This window comes from Emys orbicularis, chromosome 21 (assembly GCF_028017835.1).
Source record: "Emys orbicularis isolate rEmyOrb1 chromosome 21, rEmyOrb1.hap1, whole genome shotgun sequence".
Taxonomy (NCBI): Eukaryota; Metazoa; Chordata; order Testudines; family Emydidae; genus Emys; species Emys orbicularis.
In genome coordinates this window covers 16,534,127-16,549,168 of record NC_088703.1, presented here as the reverse complement: position 1 = coordinate 16,549,168, position 15,042 = coordinate 16,534,127, and positions in this window count along the sequence as shown.

Sequence of the window (15,042 nt, the reverse complement as noted above, 5' to 3'; positions counted from 1 at the left end):
ATGAAAAACAGACTGCACACGCTAAGCATACAACAACACTCACAACTTTCAATAAGACAGATGAACATTTCTTGATGGTCAGTCAGGATTGGGTCCATCTGGGGGACTCCAGTTTCTGCATGGTGTCATTGGCAGAGTGTCGAGGTCTGGCAGCTCTGAGCTTGGTGCTGTGTCCTGGAGCTGGTTCCCAAAGAACTTCCTTTTGGACCCCAGTTTATATAGTGAAACTTGAGTCCTGCTTAGCTATACCTGAACCAATCATTATACTGAAATTTTACTAACCAATCCTAACAAAATTCTCTAACCAATCATACCCCACCACCTTAATTAATTTACACTTAGCAAAATTAATTATGTAACAAACAGAAAAAATGGAAGAACCAGACAGAGCTTATCCAGACAAACAATAGGGAAGTGGGGACCATAATGACAGAACAATAAAGAAATGAGGATTTCACAACCACAACTATTGATAAGTGATTTCTTGCCAGACAGGAAGCTATCAAAGTAAGTTTTCTTTAACCATCTTAAGATCTGTTTCTTTATCTGGTGATAGTGTAGGGGCGGTTCCAGGCTCCAGCATGCCAAGCGCGTACCTGGGGTAGCAAGCCGCGGGGGTGGCCTGCCAGTCGGCACGATGGCGGCAGGCAGGCTGCCTTTGGCAGCTTGCCTGTGGGAGGTCCGTCGCTCCCGCTTTCGGCGGCAATTCGGCGGTGGGTACGCCGAAGCCGCTGGACTGGCGGACCTCCCGCAGGCATGCCGCTGAAGGCAGCCTGCTTGCCATGCTTGGGGCAGCAAAATAGGTAGAACCACCCCTGGATAGATAGATAGATGGAATGTGAGGATGTGACTTCTGCTACTCAACTAATGGCTGCTGCTCAGCTGCTCTTTTAATCTGGCTGCAGACGAAGGACTTAGGCTACAGGCCAAAAAAAGTGGCTACAGGACAAGGCCTTATCCTTACAGTGGGCTCTCTCAGGGTGCTGGGATTCTGCGGTATGGGGGGCGATGAGCCCTGCTGGTACTGAGGGATTTAACTACCCAGCTGCCAGTTGGGAAAATGCTAGGTTGGGTGACCAAGTGTCCGGTTTTTGACCAGAACACCCTGTCAAAAAGGGATCCTGGTGACTGATCAGCACCACTGACCAGGCCATTGACTGTTGGGTTGGCAGTGCTGCACAGTGGGGCTGGCAGGCTCCCTGCTAGCCTCTGCACCACATGGCTCCCGGGAAGCAGCCAGCATGTCCCCCCTCCGCCTCCTACGTGCTCCAACTGCAACTTGAGACCATTACTCCTTGTTCTATCATCTGAGAACAGTCTAGATCCATCCTCTTTGGAACCCCCTTTCAGGTAGTTGAAAACAGCTATCAAATCCCCCCTCATTCTTCTCTTCTGTAGACTAAGCAATCCCAGTTCCCTCAGCCTCTCCTCCTAAGTCATGTGCTCCAGCCCCCTAATCATTTTTGTTGCTCTCTGCTGGACTCTTTCCAATTTCTCCACATCCTTCTTGTAGTGTGGGGCCCAAAACTGGACACAGTACTCCAGATGAGGCCTCATCAATGTCGAATAGAGGGGAACGATCACGTCCCTCAATCTGCTGGCAATGCCCCTACTTATACAGCCCAGAATGTAGTTAGCCTTCTTGGCAACAAGGGCACACTGTTGACTCATATTCAGCTTCTCGTCCACTATAACCCCTAGGTCCTTTTCTGCAGAACTGCTTCCTAGCCATTCGGTCCTTAGTCTGTAACAGTGCATGGGATTCTTCTGTCCTAAGTGCAGGACTCTGCATTTGTCCTTGTTGAACCTCATCAGGTTTCTTTTGGCCCAATCCTCTAATTTGTCTAGGTCCCTCTGTATCCTGTCCCTACCCTCCAGTGTATCTACCACTCCTCCCAGTTTAGTGTCATCTGCAAACTTGCTGAGAGTGCAGTCCACGCCATCCTCCAGATCATTAATGAAGATATTGAACAAAACTGGCCCCAGGACCAACCCCTGGGGCACTCCACTTGAAACCGGCTGCCAACTAGACATGGAGCCGTTGATCACTACCCGTTGAGCCCGATGATCTAGCCAGCTTTCTATCCACCTTATAGTCCATTCATCCAATCCATACTTCTTTAACTTGCTGGCAAGAATACTGTGGGATACTGTATCAAAAGCTTTGCTAAAGTCAAGGAATAACACATCCACTGCTTTCCCCTCATCCACAGACCAAGGTATCTCCTCATAGAAGGCAATTAGGTTAGTCAGGCATGACTTGCCCTTGGTGAATCCATGCTGACTGTTCCTGATCACTTTCCTCTCCTCTAAGTGCTTCAGAATTGATTCCTTGAGGACCTGCTCCATGATTTTTCCAGGGACTGAGGTGAGGCTGACTGGCCTGTAGTTCCCAGGATCCTCCTTCTTCCCTTTTTTAAAGATGGGCACTACATTAGCCTTTTTCCAGTCATCCGGGACCTTACCCGATCGCCATGAGTTTTCAAAGATAATGGCCAATGGCTCTGCAATCACATCCGCCAACTCCTTTAGCACCCTCGGATGTAGCACATCCGGCCCCATGGACTTGTGCTCGTCCAGTTTTTCTAAATAGTACCAAACCACTTCTTTCTCCACAGAGGGCTGGTCACCTTCTCCCCATACTGTGCTGCCCAGTGCAGCAGTCTGGGAGCTGACCTTGTTCGTGAAGACAGAGGCAAAAAAATCATTGAGTACATTAGCTTTTTTCACATCCTCTGTTACTAGTTTGCCTTCCTCATTCAGTAAGGGGCCCACACTTTCCTTGACTTTCTTCTTGTTGCTAACCTACCTGAAGAAACCCTTCTTGTTACTCTTAACATCTTTTGCTAGCTGCAACTCCAAGTGTGATTTGCAGAGCAGGTCTGGGCACGGCTATTCCTATTTCGGAGGAGTATGCCCCTGTGTCTATAGAGTTAAAGGAGAGATTTTCTGCCAAACGGGACTGTATCTAAACAGGAGGCGTGAATTGTGACAGCCCAGACTCGCTCTGAGATCACCAGCGGGGAACTACACGAGATTCATCATTTCCAGTCCAGTTTTCATATAGACAAGGTCTTAGTCCATCTTTCTATCCCTCACCAGACTCGCTCCCATCTGCCCACCACCCTACGTTCCCACGGACCCACATTCCTACGGACCCGTGGCTGTAGGTTTCCATGGATCTATCCATCATCCTCTGTGTAGAAGAATTGAACCCATCAGTTCTGTCTGCAGGAACCATTCCCCTCCAAACGTCTTGAATGGCCCCTTGGGCATCTGAGTGGGGAGTAGGGTTGCCATGTGTCTGATTTTCAACCTGAGCAGCCGGTCAAAAAGGGACTCTGGCAGCGCCAGTCAGCACCACTGACTGAGCTGTTAAAAGTCTGGTTGGCGCAGGGCTGGAAGGTTCCCTACTCAGCTCGGTGCAACTCTTGGGAAGCAGCTGACATATCCATCCAGCTCCTAGGCATAGGGAACCGCGGCCGGTGGAAGCTATGGAGCCGGCGCTCGGGGCGGCACCTGCGGGCCGGGGCAGCACACGGAACCCCCAGCCAAACCTTTGTCTAGGACCTGGAGAGACATGCCGGCCACTTCCTGGAAGCCACCTGAGGTCAGCACTGTCCGGAGCCTGCACTCCACACCCCTTCTGCAGCCACCCACCTGCCCCAGCCTGTAGCCCCTCCCTCACCCTGAATCCATCATTTCTGGCCCCACCCTGGAGTCCCCATCTCCAGACAGAGCACTCACCCTCTCCCGCACCCCAATCCCCTGCCCCAGCCCGGTGAAAATGAGCAAGTGAGTGAGGGTGGGGGAGAGCGAGTGAAGGAGGGGGGGATGGAGTGACCGGAGGGTGGGGTCTCGGGGAAGGGGTGGAGCTTTGGGGAAGGGGTGGGGCAGGGGTCCAGGCAAGGGTGTTTGGTTTTGTGCAATTAGAAAGTTGGCAAGCCTAGGGCTGATGCTCTCCTGGGCTGTGTAATGAGGGGAGCAGGGAGGGGATTTCCCCTGGCATGTGGCCTTGGTGAGGCCGATACTGGATCCTATGTCCAGTTCTGGGGCTCCAGTTTAAAAGGCTGTTGGAAAAGTGCAGCAGGTGCAGAGCAGAGCCAGAAAAACACTGTGAGGGCTGGAGAAGAGGTCTCACAGGAGAGGCAGGGGGAGCTCCGTGTGTGGAGCTGGTCAGACAGCTGGGCTGGTCACGGTGTCCAAGCTCCTTCCTGAGGAGAAACCCCAGGTGCTGATGGGTTCCTCAGTGCATCAGAGACAGGCAGAACCAGACCCAAGGGCTGGACACAGAGTCTGGGCAAACTCTAGTGAGAAAGGAGACAGCAGTTTCTCCCCGTGCAAGGGATTAACCCCCGGTGCCAGCTCCCCAGGGAAGTGGGGGAGTCACAGCCAGGCCAGAGGCCTTTCTGGGGGATGCTTTAGTCAAAACACAAGTGACTGGGCTCAGTGCAAGGGAGCTGGGGGAAGTTCTCTGCTCTGGGCTATCAGGGGGTCAGACACTGGATGAGCGAATGGTCCCTCCTGGCCTGAACTCTGTGAAGCTGGGCCTGTAACCCCAGCCTGGGCCGACTGCTAGCCCTGGCCCATCTCCAGCACCGCGCGCTGGCCCTGTGCTGGTTTGGGACAGTCCTACTCTCTCGCACATCACAACAGCACAACCCTGTCTGCTGCTAAAGGGGATTTGCCGACTCCCTGGGCCAGGGGCTGCTCTCGATCAGCGAGGCACAATCCCCAGTGGCACCCAGATCCCACCTGCCCCCTCTGCCCTGTCAAATTTCAGGAGAAGGGAAGTTCTGGTGTCTCTCTGCTCCGATCTGCCCCTGTCTGCTCCCAGGGATGGATACTCAAGCCAGGCCTTCTCCTGCTCCCCATTCTGGGCTCCCGAGGGTTCTGCTGTCCCTGCTGAGAGACAGGAACCAGTGCACAGCCGAATGGGGAAGAACACAATGGAGTTGAGAAAGAGCATCCAGAAGTCACCTCTGAACAGCTGGGGACCTGGAATCAGTGTGACTAAGCAAGTGGGGGAACCAGGGCAAAAGGCCAAAGAAACATGTGGGAGTCTTGTGAACAGACATTAACATCTCTGCGGGAAGCCAAACAGCCGAGGGCCTCAACGGAAATGTGTCAGGAGCACTAGTTTTGCAGACCAACCTTTCATAGTAATGGCACAAGTGGATTGTCCTGGGATGGTGGCTGGGCACATTTCACCCCTGGGATGGAGTCAGCTCTGTAGAGCAGCTGGACAGGGGAGGTTTGGGGGAGCTCAGCTGCTCAGGTGAGGGTCAGAGGAGCACAGTGTGAGACTCCCAGTTATAAGCAGTGCCCAGAAGACGACAGAGTGAAAAAGGGTAAATATTTGTTGCAGTTTTAAAAAAAAATATTGTTCAAAAAATGTATGTGAAAAATATTGTTTCCCCATTTTTCCCCCTCTCTTGGTGGCAAAATGGTAAAAAGGGAGGGAGAGGAAACCAAAACCTGAAACCTGGCAGCAAAGGATGGCAGGTATTCACTGTTTGTAGCTCTGACAATGCTGCCCAGAAAAGGCCTGATCCAAAGCCCATTAGTGTCAATGGAAAGACTCCACTGACTTCACTGGCCTGGGGATCAGGCCGCCGTGTAAGAGGGTTGGTTCTCTTGTGACAGAGAAATGGCTCCGGAGCTTTCCCTGGGAGTGACCCCAACCCAGACCGGCCACAGGAACAGGAACAGGGAAAGTCTCCACCAAGGGAGGGTGAACGGGAGGTTGATGACAGGATCACGAACAGTGCAGCACAGCAGGATGTGAAGAAGGGGAATTCACCCATCCCCCAGCGAGAGCTGCAAGTGCAGCTAAGCAGTGAAGTAAGAGCATCCGCAGAGTGTGTTCCTCCTGCTGCACAGACCCTGCAGCTGCCTCACTGCACAGACCCTGAAAGGAGCAGAGAGACGGCTCCACACAGGGAAGAAATGACCAGGGCTCCTCTCTACGCTAGTGCTTCAACAGAGACTTGAAGGCGTCAGCTGCACAGAGCCGGCAATACAAAGATTGATAGATAGCCATTTATCTATATATCAACCTATGTATGTGGATAGAGAGAGGGAGATAGAGGATGTATATGGGGGTAGATAGATATAATATTGTTTTTAACTACTGTGCTTGGCTTATCACATTGTTAAGCACAGAGACCAAGGCTTTCAAAAACTATTAGTGATTTTGGGGGCCCCATTTAAGCCACCTTAGAGGATGATTTCCAGCAGGGGCTGGGACTCAGTGCAGTCTGTCTGTTATCCCTTAAGGTAGGGTTACCATATTTCAGCAAGCAAAAAAGAGGACGGGAGGAGCCGCGCCCTAGCCCCGCCCCTGCCCCTCCCACTTCCCGCCCCCTCAGAACCCCCAACCCTCCCCCCGTTCCTTGTCCCCTGACTGCCCCCTCCTGGGACCCCTGCCCCTAACTGCCCCCCAGGACTCCACCCCCTACCTGTACCCTGACTGCCCAAAACCTTCTCCACCCCCCCCCCCGAACTCCCGACCCCCCATTTCTTGACTGCCTCCTCCAGAATCTCCCTGCCCCTTCTGCCCCCTGGCCCCCTTACCCCGGCGCTCAGAACATGGTGTTGGGCTCTGTGCGGAGCCGGACACGTGGCTGCGCTCCCCAGCGCAACACACAACCCGGTCCCTGCCCCCGCACAGTGCTGCCGGAGCGAGGGAGCAGGGGAGAAGGAGAAGTGGGGGGAGGAGGAGCTGCCGAGGCCCGATGCAAATGGCCTGGCAGGCCGGCCGGCTCAGAATGCGGGGGAGGAGGAGCTCTACAGCTGCTCCGGAGTCCAGCCCGGCAAGCTGCGGGGGAAGGGCTCTGGCTGTCAGAGCCCCATGCGAGCGGCTGACTTTCCTGCAGCCCTCCCAGCCGCACCTCGCTCTGCATGGGGGGGAAATCCCGGACATTTTTAGTGATTTACAAATTCCCCCCGGACGCTATTTTTAACACAAAAAGGAGGACATGTCCGGGTAAATCCGGACGAATGGTAACCCTACTTAAGGTGTCTCATGCTGGGCTCTCAAAAGCACTGGCCTTTTTGGAAGGTGCCGGGAGCAGTGGCTCCTGCTCAGCGACTCTCTGCAAACATAGTCCAGCTGCTCTGTGCAGCGAGGGAACCACAGGGCTGCAACTCCCTGAGCATCTGCATATCCTCTGTGCAGACACATCTTCCCCCTTCCAGCAGTGAGCTCTCCCCAGGCCTGACCCTGAGCTACCAGCCCAGCGGGGTGGGGGCGTATCACACGCTCTGATGTGGGATTGAATAACCCATTTACAATGTTATTTTTGTCTTCACATGCTAACCTGCCTCATTCGCTCTCTCTCTCTCTCCATTTAGTCTGTTCTCATGTGGTTTCCAGGGGAATTTATTTTCATAGTCGTGCATTTAAAGGTCAGAAGGGACCAATAGGACCATCTAGTCAGAGCATCTGCACAGCCCAGGCCAGAAAATCTCCTGCAGGGATCCCTGCATTGAGCTGCTAACTTCTGGCTGAGCTAGAGCATGTCTGGTAGAAAGAGACGTCCCCTGTCAGTTTAAAGACTCCAAGCTGGCTCTCATTTCTAAACACTGAGATGGTTGTGGCTGATCAGTGAAGAGGGGACCAGGGGCAAGGGAGATGCTGGACTGGGACAGCGCAACTGGAGATAGGCCCTGAGGTTTAGCTCCAGCTGCAGATCCTAATCTGACCTTCCCCAGAGTTTGGGGGTGTGGACTTGGGGTTCTGGTTTGGGCCTATTATAGAGACAGCCCCAAAGTCTGGGTGTGGGGAGTCTCTCTCTGAGCAGAAGTGCAATAGTACCAGATAAGATGATCCACAGTCTGACTGAAGAGGGGAAGAAGATGCTCAATTTCGGGTAGCTGAGGCACTTAAGGGTAAATGGGCAAGAGGGATGAGGCAGGACTGTTGGTCTTGGCAGAGATTTCAGGTAACTCAATGGAGCATCCAGATCTGGTATGTAGCTAAGGCCCGACACTGAGAGACTGACTGGGCAGCTAGGCCAGGCCACAGACATGCCCAGGACAGACATACACGAGATAGATTGTAAGAAAGGATACTGGAAATTTAACACTCCAGTTCAGAGTATAATCCACGGCAGATTCTCAGGGCAAGGATTGTGCTGTATGAAACTTGACTGTACTGCGCCAGCCAACCAAGGGTACTGAAGAAACAACAACATTCGTAATGATGCCTGCACCAGGGCCTGCTGAGAATTTTACATCAAGATCTTTTGTTGATAGAAAACTAGATTTTGACTAAACGATTTTTTTATTTTTATTTGTGGCAGTCTCTTCTTTCTTTGAACATTTTTAATTTTTTGTTGGAAAACCAAAAGCCCCCAAATATTTTTGTTTTTGGAAGTTTTCAGCTGAAAATTTTCATCGTTCATTTGTCGAAACCTAATATTCCCCTCGTCCCCATGTTTCAGGTTATCAGTTTTTCAATGAAAAGTTAAAATTGTATTGCTGAAAATATCAATGGAAATTCATTTAAATTTTCCACAAGGAAAATAATTCCATTCTATTCCCTGCTCTAAAGTGCACCATGTTTAAGCCCTCCAGGGTCGCAGGTGGAATCTGCCAATGCTCTGTTCTGCCCTATGTCCACATGACTTCCCTGTGAAGTTCTAAACATTAATTCAGATTAGCCTGAAGGCCTCTGTGACTAGTGTGGGAATGAGGGTGCAGGCCTTGCTGGAGCTCTAGGCATAACTACCAGTATGAACCAAAGGCTGTGAACTGAAGTAGGACTGGCCTTGGCAGAATAGTAACACATTGGGTATTGGCTAACCAAGTAGGCTCATTCCTGACCTGAGAGAATGGTTCAGGGACACACAGAGTTCTCAAGTAACACCATAAATACAGACTTAAGAGATGGTACTGGAACACACCGACCGCTCCTAAGGATAAAGAGGGATGACAAGATAATGGATAAGAATGTTTGTTCGAACTAGCAGGAACAAGTAGAAACAGTGGTGATAAGGGTGTTTTGTTGCCCTCCATATGTTTATGGAAATATGCTGATGAGTGTGAATATAATGTAACAGGAATATGCTTCATGCAAAAGGTCTCTTGTAAGGTATCATTACAAAGCTTATGATCTACTGAGTGTGTTCATCCTATTTGTTTGCATGTATTATTTCTATGTCGGGAGTTAGGAAAATAAGATATAAACTTGTATTACTGATGTAAACATGTTGAGTGGAAGCCATTAAGAGTGCTTCAGAATCAATGAACTGTGAATGGGTTTGTTTCCCCCAAGACATTCTGTGTACGTACATTCTGTCCAGCTCCTAGGTAATGAAGAAGGAGGTCTTACAGTGACATGTGATCATGTCACCTGAACTGGAATCCATCTTAAACCTGGTGCTTTTCTATTTAGAAGGGTGGGGATCCAGAGCGACAAAAGATTCCCGCCTTGTGCCAAAGATATAAAAGGGGGTGGAACAGAACAAAGGGAGCTGCCAGTCATGAGAACACCCCTAGTTTCCACCTAAGATGTCTGCTAACAAGTACTGTACCCAGGGAAAGGATTGGGCCCAGACTATGAAGGAGTCTAGTCTGTGAAAGAAGCTTATTGGAAAATCTCTAAGGGTGAGATTTTACCTGTAAACAGTTTCTTAATGTATTAGGCTTAGACTTGCGTGTTTTTGCTTTACTTTGATTGATGATTGTAAGCAGGCGCGGACTCACCCCGCGGTGCCTCCTGCTGGTCATGTCGGGAATTAGCTCACCAGCCTCCGGAGCACCCTCTGCAGGCCAGGTGTCCCGCCTGTCTTTGGCCCCCGTGTCCCTCCCAGACCCCGGTGCCCTTGGCTTAGGTGCTGCCCCCCCTGGCAGTACCCCACTCTCTCTCTGGGTCTCCCCACCCAGGGGAACCCCCACCCCTTATTCCCAGCCCCCAAGGCCTTTCCCCAGCCCTGCCTCACTCTAGGTCCCTCGGTGAGCTCCCTGCAGCCAGGCCTGTCTCTCTCTCCTATCAGAGAGAGACTGCTCTGCTCTGGCTGCCCTGGCCTTCTTATAAGGCTGAGTGGCTCAGTTTGGGGCGTGGCCCCAGCTGCAGCCACTTCCCCAATCAGCCGGGGTTTTGCCCCTTTACACAGCCCCAGCCCTCTGCAGGGCTTTTCCAACCCCTTCAGGGCTGGAGCGGGCGTTCACCCCGCTACAATGATTTACTGTGTTCTGTCTGTCATTACATGAAACCATTTAAATCATACTTTTTATACTTAATAAAATCACTTTTGTTTATTAGTAAACCCAGAGTAAGTGATTAATACCTGGGGGAGCAAACAGCTGTGAATATCTCTCTACCAGTGTTATACAGGATAGACAATTTATGATTTTGCCCTGAATAAGCTTTATACTGGGTACATAGCGCGCTCAGGAGAGGAGGTGGAGGCATGGCGGTAGCGGAGGTGAGGTGGGGGCAGGGCAGGGAGCATGGTGCAGAGCGCCGACTAATTTTTCCCCATGGGTGCTCCAGCCCCGGAGCATGCATGTAGTCTGCGCCTATGCAGCATAACTATGTTGACTGGGGTGTGTGAATTTTTCACTTTCCTAGCTGAGATGGCTGTGCCCTCAGACCTTTGTAGTGTACACTAAGCCCCAGAATGGGCTGCAGCCTCTTAGCCCACAATAAAAATTACCGACTGTGTCAGAGCAAATACAAATCAGTTACCTTGATAAGGCAGATTCTCGGTCGTGCTGCTCCTGGAATTGGCACCTGCGCAGATAATGCAAAAGTGGAAAATAGTTGGCACAAGAACAAATGGGGATAAAGTAGCCAGGAACAAATTCAGGCTGGAAATGTGAAGAAGGTTTCTAACCATCAGAGGAGGGAGCCTCCCAATGAGAAGAGTGGGGGGCAAACACGGTCACTAGTTCAAAGACAGAGCTTGGTAACTTTATGAAGGGGATGATAAAATGGGGTTACCTGCAATAGCAGGAGCTAGATTTGCTCTGGAAGGAGGCCCCTTCTAGTCCTGTGCCCCATGTTCCTATGAGTGACCCTCCTTGGAAATGCTGATCCAGCCCCTTAATCCTCTCCTCGGTTTAATGAGGGTGTTTCCGGGTGAGGCAGAGGAACTAGCAGGGCCGGTGCAACCCATTAGGCGACGTAAGCGGTCGCCTAGGGCGCTAACATTTGGGGGGTGGCGACCGCGGTGGCTGGATCTTTGGCCACCCCGGTCGTTGTCGGTATTTCGGGTGCAGGACCTTCCGCCGCCTCTGTCGGGGGTGGCATTTTGGGGGCGGGACCTTCCGCCGCCTAGGGGGCAAAAAAGCTGGCGGCGCTCCTGGGAACTGGAGAAATGTTTTGTAGCCTCAGACCATATTAACTTTATACTGGATTTGCCACAGGGCTCAGAGCAACAGGGGGAACTGCCCCCTCAAGTCAGGAGAGTCAGGGTTGCTGGAATGGGCTAGATTTTCAAAACAGCACAGCTCCCGTTTAGACACAGTAATAAGTGGCCTATTTACCAAAAGACTGAAGCTTATTGGGAGCACACTGGTGTTCCCCATGTTACTAACGTATGTTCCTAAACATCCACATTGACAAGATGTTAGAGCTGCTCTAATGTTTTTTCCCTGAAAATGTTTTTCTTCATGAAAAATACCTTTGCGACCAAAGCGAACATTTTGAAAGTGAATTATTTCTTGGTTTTCCAATGAAAATTTCTGTAATCATGTTTGAGTTTTGGTAGAAACTGTCATTATTTGGTAAAAAAAAAAACTGAAACAAAAAAATGTTACTAACAAAATCTTTGATTTCTGTTTTTTCATCAAAAAAGTGGAAAAGTTTCACAGGAAATTTTGAAAGAACTGCAAAGTATTCAAAACTGCCTGTAAAAAAATAGTCCACCGTTTTTTGTCTCTTGTCATTTTAATTTCTAATAAACAAGTGCAATGTTTTATCCTTTAAGTAGTTAGCACCCTCTTACCTGTGACCTTCAGGTACCGAGCGATGCTCAGCAGAGAATTTAACACCTGGTTATTGTCAATTCTGTACATATATCCACAGGAAATATTGCCTGAGCTGCCAGCCACACTGTAAGCTAAATCATAAGAGAATTTTCCTCTCCTGGCTTCCAGCCTTGAAATTTCCATCCCATCCTTACAAAAGAAAACAATGGTGACCGCGGATCCTGCAGGGATTAAACATCTGCCACTGACAGTGTCCCCCTCATTAGCAGAGACTGTCCCCAGGAATATCTCAGCAGCAGGAAGTGTGCCTGGAAAAATAAAAACTCAGTGATTCATTGTGCTTAAGTGGCTCATTTTCACATCATCAAGGACCCATTGACATGAGTGAGTGGAGGATGAGACTCTGCTAGAATTACTGAACCAATTGTCAGAGAGAACATTTTTAGACTGAGATTTTCAAAGTAGCCTAACGGCTCAAATTGCCTAATGGCTCAAATTGCCTTCAAACGGACTGGAAATCGAGGGGCCTGAACCCCCAAGGACCCTTTAATGGGGTTTCTTTTGATAGCAGGGGATTGGAGGCCATGACCCAGGAGGATCTTTCCAGTCGTATGTCCAGTGTTACTAAATACCTTTGCAAATCGGGCCCTTAGGTTCTTTGGGAAATGCAATATTCTACTTTAGTTTTATGTCCTGATCTTGCAATGAGCTGTGCAGGGGCAGCCTTCTGCACCCGTGTGGAGTCCATTGACATTAATGGGACTCCATGAACTACACAGAGTTCACTGCAGGATCCGGAGCTTGCCTGCCCCTCAGTCAAATTTTGCTCTCACACTGGAGAAACCTCACTGAGGTTAACTGAGCTTCATTAGTTGGTTTTACTTCTGCCCCTGCTTTGAGCAAGCACTCACCAGAAGAAGTGCAGCTGGAATCCTGCTGTTGCTGCGAGGCAAAGCCCAGAGCTTGGGAAAGAAAAGCAAATGTATTTTAGGGAAAAGAAATGAAATAAAAGAATAAACATTTTCTTTTATTTTGCAAAGTAGAACTTCCCTGAAGTGCAAATGAAATGAAGTTTATGATTGAAACTAAGATTCACGAAGATATTTCCCCCCCATTGGCTGCTCTTTAGGAAGTGTAGCTATTAAACTACATCTAGAATTGGTCACATTTTATACATGATCTTTTAAATTAAATGTTCGGTCTTGTTTTTTAGAAAGAGAAATGCAACATTTCTCCTCATCCTTGTCAACAGCAAATTTCTCGTGATAATGTCCAATAAGCTAATCATACTGTCAGTTAAACCGAAAAGACTTTAACTGAATAAGAATGATACCACATCTGTGTAGGTACTTAGGTTGAAAAATTTCCATCAAAACTATTCAATGGAAAGTTGGGATTTTAGCTCAGTAGACTTTTCTTCCGAAAATGTGTCCTTTTGGTGGAAATTTTTGACTTTCATGAAAAACCCAAAAACCTGAAAACCCAAAGTCTTTCAGATAAACCTTTTTGGTGTCGGTGTTTTGTTTTACAATGAAAAGGTGACATTTTACATGGAAACTTTTGACAAAAAATACACACACACACACACACACACACACACAGAGTTTCATTTTGTGTGGAATTTCCCACAAAAAACCTAAACAACCCCCCAGCTCTTGTACTTATATAGTGCTAATCACCATGGTACTCGATTGCTTCACATCCACCAAAAGCACCCTTTTAAGGAAGGGAAGAATTGTTGTGTAGCCTCTGGTCTTTTTCCTTCCCTTGCTCTAGGGAGCTCTGCTGGGAGTATAAGACATTTTTCTCCTTCATTTTGGTTATGGTGGGAAAGTTTACCAAAGGGGAGGGGTCCAAAGGTTATCAGACTTCGAATTTCTCTGATCTCATCCCACAGAGTCCCATCGCCAGACTATGCCATGTCTCCAGCTCTCCTACACCCTGCCCTGGGCTAGTTGTCCCAGGAAGCCTGGCTCCCCTGGAGGAAGATGGATGGAGAAGCAGCCGAGGATGTAGCTGGGACCTGCTCCATTAGTGGCTTTGAAGACAAGCCCGTGGCAGGCACTGAATGCAGGTTGGGAGCTGGGGGGATTGGAACAGAGGTGATGTGCTCAGGACAGCCCATCCCACAGAGGAGGCAGATGTTCTATTCTGCCCAAGCTGGAGCCTTTGCATTTGGCTTGAGGGTCAATGGAATAAATAGACTGAGCCAGGCCCATGTGAGCAGCTGCATCCAGCCTGTTCAAGCCTCACTTCACTTCTAACTGGTGACTCTTTAAACTCTGCATCACAGAGCGTCCCAGTCCAGGGTGCAGGACTAACCTCTCATTTACACTACGGCCCTCTGGCAGGGCACAGGGAGAGATGCACCTACTCCCACTTCACAGGCTCTTTGCACTCCAGAGCGGTGTAAAGGGGCATTAGTGTAAAGCAGAATCCAGGCTATGGCAATCTGAAAAAGGGCCTGAGTCTGCTCTCACTCACAGCAGTTCTGCTCTAGTTTAATTCCACTGGGCCCGATCCTTCATCACCCTGCACCTGGAGGGGTTCCCGTCCCGATTCGGTGTAAATAATCCCACAAAGGGGCGAGGCAACTGCTACTCCTGGTTATCGGTGGGGCAAAGGAGAGGGGAACCAGGCTGAAACTCACCATGCATCATTTCTCAGAGCTCCACACGCACACAACACAGCCAAGTGTCACGATACTCACAGAGAAGCCACAGACATGGTGAGAGAAGCCCTGCAGGATTCGCCATCGGCTGCCCAGACTGAGAACTCTGGAGTGGTCTCTGCTCCCTACGGCAGGGCCTGCGTCCTGCTCCGGCTCCTCCAGAGCATCAGGTTGTGGAGAAACTGCTGCTGCTCTGAGCCTTGCTCTGACCCGCCTCTGCTCTTCCGGTCATGGGTGGATAAGGTGCACGTCAGCTCTCTGCTCTGCACTTCCCTGTTCTCCTGTAGGCTAAGGCTTGTGCAGCTCAGCAGCAGCCTCTCTGCCCTGCTCCCTGAGTAGGTGCAAGAAAACCCACAGTTTCTTCCCACGCTGATCTCTCTCCTTCTCCTTGGGGTGAGGCAGCGGGATGCTGCTGCAGGCCTGAGCTCTAA